Below are 10,811 nucleotides of genomic sequence, written 5' to 3'. Positions count from 1 at the left end.
AAATCTTGTCACCAGCTTTTAATATTAACCTTCACTATTTTATTTCTTTTTTACTCTGTGAATATTGTAAATGTAAATATGTAAATGATACAACCCAGACGCATGAGACATGTAGGTAGACATAACATATATACTATAAATCGCTGTAGGAGTCACCATGTTAAAATATTATTAAAAACATACATACGACCATTACGTAGGTAAACATAAAATCTTATTTCATATTTACAATAAACTAAACTCAAAGATCTAATTATCTCCTGGTAAGGATGGCCCTGTTCCATTGGTAAGTTATAACACTTGACCAAGATATGAGCGATTTCAGAATTTCAGAACGATTTCGGTGCCGCTATCGGCACTACTTCACTACTTTAAGATCATGTTCAAAATACCGACTATAGCGCCTAAGTAGAGCGCCTAGTAGGGCTTAAGGAGGGGGGGGGAGAGTAGCAGAAACGTGGCCAAGACAGGCTGTCCTCTCAGAATAGGGTGCTTCGAAGTCCTTTGTTGGAACTACAACGAGAAATCCTGTCGTCCTGTCGGCTCAGACCCGTAGCAAAACCCTAAAGTGACCCAAATGAATATAGCGAGAATAGTTCATACACTCGTAGACCTATAAATCGTCTTAAATACATTTAAGATACTTCTTAAATACAAAATAATACAATTCCTATTTCAATATTCTAGTATGCAGATATGATATTATATTTTATTATAAACCAATACCTACTAGTAATATCAAGTAATCAGCATTTTTCACGTTTGTGAATTATTTTGTCATTACTACCAATATTTAATCAAGCCTTCGAGCTTGCGTTTCCATGCAGGAATGGTTTCGTGACTGTCAATTATTTAAATTGTGTGTTAATAATGTAATTTTACATTATTTTACAATTAAATTTTACGAGAAAACCACCACAATTTAGTCTAGGAAATAAGATTTTTATCATAAAAGGTTCATTTGCCTTACCTCTTCGCAAAAAGATATTTACCGTGAATCCTCCACTGAAGCAGGAGGGTCGGTCCATTGGTATGCACCCAAACAATGCTCGTTTGGAATGTAAAATTCCGTTGAATGCTGAAGATTTTAGATTAATTCTGTAGAACTTCCCTTCCTGTGGTGGCACCTGAATATAGCATTTAGTAGGACTCCTTTAAGACGGTTAGTTACGCGTTTAGAGAAGATTTATAGACGCCTTTCTCTGAAGTTTGGTTTGTCGATTTCTTCGATGATAAGAAAGAACGCTGTTGGCTTAGTTCTTCTGGATTACCCTCACATGGAGCTTGTACGCCTCTGTAGCTGCTTTCAGAACAAGGAGAAGCTTAAGTTACCTCCTGTTACAGCAGAAATCTTTCGCAAATGACAATTAGTATCCAAGGAAACAAACAACAATATGAACAATTAAATAAGTTTCTTGTATTCTATGTATCCATCGAGAATTATGTAACGATTAATTATATTATACTATGAAAATAAAGCTGAAAAAATACAAAAACATTAAAAAATTATTAATTTTATTCCTTAACCGGCTAGTACAGCACACACCAGTGTGTGAAGTCTCCATATTGAATTTGAAAATCGGTTTACAATCTTGACTGATAGGGCTTATTATCATTGAACATAAAATGAATGGTTTTTTCTGTTTTCAATGGTTAATATAGAGTAGTTAATTGTAAAGACAGTTAGGTCTTTTTACCAAGCTCTACTGGCCCATTGCTTGTAGGAATGTTAATTTATAATCTTACGACCAAACTTGAATAAATAAATGAATGAATAAATGAACTCTAAGTATACAAAGAAATAATGGGTGCTGGGTCGTTGCGTTCGTTAGCTCAAGTAATCTTCAAAATGTATTAAGCTATTTGCGACGGATTTAATTAATTTTAGAAGGATTTAGTGTTCGAATGGTGGCCTTCATACGATAGGAATAATTATGAGTGGATTTTTAATTCTGTAAAATAATACAACTCCAACATCCAACTCATCAGCTCTAAGGTAAGTCTTGTGTGACCAGACCACGGGTTATTGTACATATCCGACTCTATTACATGGTGGTTTGCAAGGTTTTTAATTATACGATGAATTCATGACCATAATGAATTCTAATATATGTACAGGGTGTGTACATAAAGTCCTGCACTGGTATAATATTTTCTTAAACGATAACAGATATATGAACAAGGTTTGGTACATCAACACTACACCTAAAAATCTACTTTTTGAAGGAACTATCAGTTTTCTGTAATATCATGGGGACGTCCCGCAAGGAGTCAGAAAGAAATCTTAAATAGGAGCATAGGTCAATATGCACATAATTTTTAAAGGGCTTATCTAGCAGAGTTTAATGCCGCAAACCGCACTCAAAAAGATTGATCCAGTACAAAATGGCGACTGTTCAAAGTTTTTACTTGGTTACATTTCATTAGTAGCCATAACCCCGGTAAAGCAAAACTGCAACCAAACGAATACTGCAGATAAATACTACAATTTGATTGTCAGTTGTACAGAAGTGAATTACGACGTAGGTTATCCTCAAGGGGTACAAATTTGGTCCCTAATATATTGATAACGGGGGAAAACCTGATAACAGTAACAATTCGAAAGCTCTTATCTATGGGTCACAGTTTGGACTTTCCAATTAGCCCGGTCTATTCATAGTAGGCTATTCTAGTTTTCTTGTTTTATTAGTGCTGTCCAACCTTTTTATCAGTGCACTTTAGTACAAAAGAGTTTGTCGTATTGCTTGTAGTTCTTCAACTACACTATGTCGCTTGAACGAACGTGAACGTATAAACACTTCTTATGATGGTTGGTTGGGGAAACAACAGACGATCACACGAGGAAGCATGCCATTTATTTCATGACTACTTTCACGAGAGGCAGCCAATTTCTAGAAAAACTGTAGGGAGAACTGTTCAACGTCTTTATGGAAACAAGAAGTGTTTCCGATCGTCATAGGACAGGAAGGCCCGCTACTACGACAACTGAAGGCCAACTCTTTAGATGGTATTGCAGTCATTTATTGAGAATCCGCAAGAGTCCCTACGCTCAGCAACACAAACTCATGACATCTCTGTTACGGTCTGTTTAAAAAGATTCTGAAAGGGGTCTAATTTTAAGCCTTATAAAGTTGATTTGGTGCACGAACTCAACGAAGATGATTTTGATCGACGTATAGAATTTTGTGAAACTATGATGGCCCAAAATAGATTGCAACGAAATTGATGCAAACAATATTGTGTTTCAGACGAGTGTTCATTTATGCTGAATGGAAGCGTAAACAGGCACAATTGCCGTTACTGGAGTAGCGAAAATCCTCACTGGATGCGGGGAGGCACATTGCGCAGTATCCACTAAAGGTGAATGTCTGGCTTGGTGTGATAGGTACCCTACCCAGTTGGTAGGTCCTTTCTTTATTGAAGGAAATTTAAGTGCAATATCATACCAACGTTTGCTAGAAAATGAAATTACACCAGCACTTCGAAACATGTTTGGAGAACATTACCAGAATATCTGGTTTCAACAGGACGGAGCACCCCCACACTACGGCATTGACGTAAAAGAGCCTATTTAAACACCGTTACCAATATATTAGGACCAAATTTGTAACCCTTGAGGATAACCTACGTCATAAATCACTTCTGTACAACTGACAATCACAATGTAGTATTTTATCTGTAGTATTCGTTTGGTTGCAGTTTTTGCTTTACCGGGGTTATGGCTACTAATGAAATGTAAAAACTTTGAACAGTCGCCATTTTGTACTGGATCAATCTTTTTGAGTGCGGTTTGCGGCATTAAACTCTGCTAGATAAAGCCCTTTAAAATGATGTGCATATTGACCTATGCTCCTATTTAAGATTTCTTTCTGACTCCTTGCGGGACGTCCCCATGATATTACAGAAAACTGATAGTTTCCTTCAAAAAGTAGATTTTTAGGTTGTAGTGTTGATGTACCAAACCTTGTTCATATATCTGTTATCGTTTAGAAAATATTATACCAGTGCAGGACTTTATGTACACCCTGTATATTGATTGGTTTTATTCTTGGGAAGGTTTATTATTTGCTGGTCCACGTTTTAGCCTAAATTATATTAGTAAAGTTATTAAAAACTGTAAATTAACAAAATACATATACAAAAATATTAATTAAAAAAAAAACTTCATTACATATAGTAGTTCATAATTAATCTTGAGTTAACTGATGGTATGGATATGCATGGAGATAGCATTTGCCTGTATTCACTAATATTGTGCGGAAAATAGAGTATTCACTTAGCTACATTATATTTTAAATAAGCACCTGCCTTTGAAATTTAGAGCACAAAGAAATTTACAGCGCTGACTTAATAATTCATATACGAGTACATAAGAAGTGCTAATTCAGTGCCTTAAGTTAGTCCACGTTAGCTAATTGAGTGCTGCAGAGAACTGCGGGTTGCTAACTCCAAGGGTTGACAAGGAAGCTCTTCACGTAGCGCAATACCGACATATAAGGTAGTTTTAGTTGTTTACGAGTACCTAGGTATGTCAGTTCTCAGTTAGTTATTGGTTACAGCTGTAGAAAAACGACCTCTACTATTGACATACAGTTCTCACAACTACTTTAAAAGCAGCATTGACATCCTTTACCCACAAAAGAATTTGAAATATAAAATTCACATTTTATGGGGGGGAAAATAGCATTAATAGACAGTTCCGAAGTTAATTTTTAAATAGCCATTTTATAAAAATAATTCAGCCATTTTTCTCTTTACTAAGCAACATTAAGTCCGTTATATGTTAGCAAAATGTATCTTCTTTTATAAGGTTTTTTAAAATATTTATTCAAATGTTATGACCATTAATTAGCCAAAGTTAAAGTTATTCAATTTCTCTCTATATAAGAAAAACGTTATATTTAAATGCTGACGGATCACCAATTTAATATACAGGAATATAATGTTTAAAGGTACCTTTGTACTTTGATCCAACCCGTGATAGCCGAATTCGTTCAGTTACCCCATAGTTACTCCTTCCAGGTAAAGAATCCTTGACGCTGTACTTGGGAATTTATAAGATCCAAGAGTTTTATTGTTGGATATTACAAGAGATTTTAGATTCCTTCAAACTTAAAAGATACCGATAAGGCATTCAAGAATTTTGCACGATGGTTTTTTTGAAGAGCTTCAAGGGATGGGCTGGTATATCGGTTTCGTGTATACGTTACTTATGTCAAACCAACGGCTGAATTTGCTTTTAAAATTAGATTGATTTAGTATTGCAGAGTTAAAGCTATAAAACATGCTAATTTTAACATTAAAACCAAACTTCACTTTACTTAAAAACTTATTAATGCCTTAAAATGGTTTATGTTTTGCAGTCTCTAAAGCAACTATAACATAAACTGTAGGTAAACATTAAACTGTCAATAAAAATAAACCAATTCACTTTTAAAAATAAACATGTGATTTATACTAAATTGATACCTTTATACTGTAGTACTTTATACTGAATACATGTATTCAGAACAGTTTAAAAGAAAACTGTAACTATTCGTATAATATTTCGTTGTTTTCTCAAAATGTTCAAGAACAAAATATAAAAATAGAATATTATATAAACATAAACAAACAAAACAATCTATATACAACAAAACAAAATCCTCACTCACTTATCACTGTTCTCCGCTACCCGATACTTCAGAAGCTCGAAAATTGGTATTTATATGTATAATAGCTTAAATAGAAAAACTGAAGTATTTTCATAAAGATAAATAATTGTCTATAGGGGTTGAAATGGGGTTGCACCTCGTAGAAGAATTTTATTTAGTTTTTTTAACTTTTTGATGTACTAGAAAGGTGCTCATGCTTTCAACAATGTTTTCAACTTCTCAATGTCATAAAAAATTTAAATTTCACAGATACGTAACTCATCACTTTAATAAAAAAGCATTTTCATGAAAATCAACCGTCTATAATCGTTTAGATGGGGTTGTAACCCCTGGAAGAACTGTATGTTTGCTTTTAAACTTCCCGATGGCATTGTTGTAATGCGTAATACACGTGCCTTATACTCTCAAAAAATAAAGAAAATAATTTTAATTTAGACCATTCTCACATATAAGAGCTGAAATAGAGTTACAAGCCCCAAAAGAACTATATTTTTCAATTTCTTGAACACAAATGTGTATCATCCTCTCAATAGACTACCGGCACCGGAAGGATCTTAAACCGGAAGTGATTACAACGGCAGAAAGAAGTTGATTTTTAATCAATGTAGAATAATTAAACCAATTCATGTTTACACTTTTTTAATCGGGATATCAAGGCAAACGCTACTATGGCGTTGAAAATAATTTTTTTCTAGTTTGGGACATTAATGGGAACGATATTACCGCACTAGAAATAATGTAGACCGGAAGTGGACTACAACGGCTGGAATTACAGACTTTTTTAGACTCAAATATACGTGGAAATTATAATTGATTTGAACCGAAATACTTCTTCACGCAATAACATGAAAGAAGAGCCGTTGGACATTTTTGAACTTTTGAACCTTTTATCAATGATTTATGAAATAATAAGATTAAAAATGATCACAGTGCTCCATCATTACATTGTATGTGCTTCCACTAGATTTCTACGTCCTAAGTATTCGTCAACTTTGGTTTAAATTCTTATTGACGTTGTTGGTGCAATTCATTAAAATATTATGTAATGTTGCGGAGAAGTTTGTGTATTTAATTGGTGGTAGTGACGGACCAATCTGGCCAATCATCATGGTCGAGATATTTATATGATCGGGAGGGGGGTTCATGTTCTTAAAGTTATTTAAAAACTTTACTTAAGTGCTACCATGAGAACAATAGCAACATGCCAATTTTGTATACAAGATCTAATTAACAGTCGAAACCTCAATCACCTCTTCCTATACGGAAAAAAGCGTCAAAATCAATTCTGTTTATGTTATTTTATTATTGTTAACTGTAGATTTGTTGCTTTATTTATTGTTGAAAAACATTATAGTTTTATTCTTGTTAAATATTGTTATGGGTTATTTCTATCTGTTCATAGTTTAATTACCTTGTTATCTGCCGTCTATAGTTATTCTCTTTGCTATTTCTGTGTATAGTCATTCTCCCTATTACGTACTGTTACATAGCTTATCCTTTGTTACGCTGTTACAAATAGTTTATTTCATGTTACTTTGTTAGGTATTTAAATTATGTTCAGTTTTTTTTGTTATTTATTTTTATTTTCTGCGTGAGGAAGACGTTTGAAATTATTATAAATTTTATCGTGTATGCTTAGTGTGAGAGTTATTATTCTATTTGTGTTGCAACTGACTTGCTTTATTATGGTGTGTTTCACTTGGTAATATTATTATTTATATTTATAGTTTAGTAAGTGTATTATTGCAGTCTTTCTGGTCAGTTGTTTCTATGTCTTATATTGTAAGCTATGCCATCTTACTGTGTGAAATATTGTGTCAAATATGTTGTAAGAATTATAATGGTTTACCGTTGGAAATAAATAAATAAATAAAATCGCCAGCGTACAGTCCGAATTAGAGGCGGTAGCTACAAAACCCAGTTTCTGATCTATAACGGGAAGAAAAAAAAAACGATGAATGGAAGGCATCTGTTTGACGTTCACTCAACATTCTAGTGCATTCTATCGCCGGCAAACTATAATTCACGGCAAAAAACTCAAACTTTAATAAAATATATAGATTTCCCGTCATACGTGTGTTTTGAGCAAATTCAGTGGCCTACGCGAAGGCTCAGATCCTGGGTGCGATTGCATTTCCGCTTCTTTTCTTAAAGAAAGCTTCCAAGTGTTTTGTGAACCTCTGATACACATTATTAACAGAAGCATTCGTTCCGGAAAGTTTCCACATGCTTTCAAGGTTTCAACGATATTACACAACAATCTAACTTCCGTCCAATTAGCTTACTTAGTGTGTTCTCTAAAGTGTTTGAGAAAATTGTAAGAAACCAACTTACAGATTATATTTAAAGACTAATATATTCTGACAGACCGCCAGTTCGGGTTCAGGAGATCTAAAAATGTGGCTGATGCACTGTTCTCAGTAACGAAAGACGTCAATTTGGCTTTAAGCAAGGGTAACCGATGTTTTATAATATTTGTAGATGTAGCAAAAGCATTTGATACTGTAGACAGGAAAAAAATTACTTCAGAAACTGCATTTTATTGGCGTACGTGGTTTATCATTTAACTGGTTCCAAACATGGCCAACAGAGAGCAGTTCACAACGATTAATGGTGTATCAGGTGTTAATGGTGGCCTGAAGCCCGTCAACTATGGTGTAATCCAGTGGAGTACTCTTGGACCATTATTATTTTTAATCTATATGAATAATATTTAAAAAATCAATATTTCCGATAGCTTGTATCTTTTTGCTGATGATACAGCAATTTTATTCCAGGCGGAAACGTGGGACGATGTTTTTGTAAAAGCAGCTCAAGGTATGTCAAGAATAAAACAATGATTTGATAAAATTTGTTAACGTCGAACGTTGCTAAAACAAAATGTACGCCCTTATCATTACGCGAATCCAGCGACACTTCGATTAATAGTATTAAGGTCCACGTATGCGACGACTTGACTCGTAATACTGATTGCCCGTGTGACATAATTGACCGTGTTAATGGGTATATACCTGTATATCTTGGCGTTATGTTTGACAATCGAATGACGTGGATGGCACACATAAGTTATATAAATAAGAGATTAAGGAAAATAATTTTCGCGTTTCAACAATTACATGAAGTACTGACAATTAGAGAATTTCGGATGGAATATTTCGCATATGTGCAGTCAATTATTGGGGGGGGGGGGGGATTTTAGCATGGGGTAGGGCTTACAGGGCAGTTGTAGATTCTCGGCTTCTCTTCACACAGAAATCTATTATGAAGGTAGCATTGGGGAGGTGTCGAAGGTACTCTTCGGATGCTTTGTATAACAAAATGCAAGTTTTGGATGTTAGACAGCTTTACATTACACCAAAGCGCTTGTTATCTACGTTTTTAAAAAATCAACCAAACCTATTTGACTCTGCCCCATGAATATTCCACAAGATATGCTACTAAGGACAGAATAGAGTACCAAGATTAATTAAAACCTTCTATACTACTAATACTTATTATATAGCACACGTTATTTTCAACAAATTTCCGGATTCCATAAAAATATTAATTATATAACAACGTTTTATTTAAAAAGAGGAATATTAAATTGGCTAAATTTGGTGGGAAGAGATTGTAGTGAATTATTCATTACATAAAACTATAGACAATAGATGATGTGGGTTAGGATGGGATACGGAAAAGTGAATACAAGTGTTTGTGTAACAGCCGTATAAAGATGTACGAGTGAGTGCGTGTTTGTTTCGTGGGTTTGTTGGAAATATACTGTAAGCATATGGGTTATGTTTGGATAAGAATATTACGAGTATGATTATATGTATTAGGAAATACGTAATATAGTGAATGTGAAGAATATATAAATGTACACAAAACTCACTGACATTTATTGTGTGTGTGTGTGTGTGTGTGTGTGTGTGTGTGTGTGTGTGTGTGTGTGTGTGTGTGTGTGTGTGTGTGTGTGCTGCGAGCGTGCGTTTGCGTGTGTCTTCTGGGGGAGGTCATGCGCGACCAATACCTTGATGCTATAAATATAGATAACACCCCTGGATGATAAGAAATGGTGAATTTTGTAAGCAGCTTTTCCGATGTTCGTCTGTGAACAAAGAATTGCACCAAGGCCTGTCCATGGTCTTAGTCTCTGACAGTTGGTATCTTTGTCCTTATAATAATAATTTCCATTCACATACTTCATGTAAATACATCTCCCTTTAATTTTATTTTTCATTGATATAAAAAAATATTTTGACTTTATTTTTTTTTTTACTTAATTTCCTTTAAGATATATATATTACAATGTTAACGGTTTGAAATACCAACTGAGTACTTTGTGGTGACTCGTTCTCATGCACTTTAGTAGCCCATGTGAGAATATTTCTCAAATAATTAAATTTTTTTGTTTTCTTAGGACAAGAAGCTTATAAATTGCACTTCGTCCTGTAAGAACCTTTGCGCTGCTTCCGGAGTGACAGGATATTCAGGATAGGTAAGGTTAGGGAGTAGGGGCCGCCTCCTATCGAGATCCGTGAGGAAGAATTAGGGCACTACATCTCAAAGTTATGTCTCCCCTTAAGAAGGGGAGGCCAGCTCTGAACCAGCCTCTCCAGCCAAGGTAGGCAGGGGGTGGCACACCCTTGTTGAGGCTAGGAAGAATCTCTGAGGTTACGAAACAAACCCCACCAACTCCAACAGTCATCTCCCGCAGTAGACTATGCATATTGAATTGCCCATGAACCCCAGAATCTCGGAATTTGCGGTTAGTGATGTGCCGCTCCTGGACATGCATAAGGTTGCCCAGATTGAAGTGACACATCAGTTTTTGCTGTGCCCAGTGGTGGGTCCAACTGGAAGGTATAAACCAGCCAGAAGTGATCTCTGCTGGGTAAAATAATTAAATTAGAAATATAAATTTATTTTACACATTACAATTTAAAAACAAATATTTAATTTAATAATATATTATTTTAAGACAATTAATATATTAATGTATATCTTTTGTTAATTTTTGGACAGTAAAAGATTTTGATTTAATTTGATAAACGCGCGGGAAGGGTTAAGAATATCATGGTTTTATATGAACACGTATCCATGCATTTAAACTACTGAGTAACTTTCCAAAACGTGCTCTATCTACACAATTTATCCAGCCAAATCTGTTGTTCG

Source organism: Homalodisca vitripennis, chromosome 3 (assembly GCF_021130785.1).
Source record: "Homalodisca vitripennis isolate AUS2020 chromosome 3, UT_GWSS_2.1, whole genome shotgun sequence".
NCBI lineage: Eukaryota > Metazoa > Arthropoda > Insecta > Hemiptera > Cicadellidae > Homalodisca > Homalodisca vitripennis.
The sequence above is the reverse complement of the archived record's forward strand: the minus strand, read 5'-3'. Positions refer to the sequence as shown.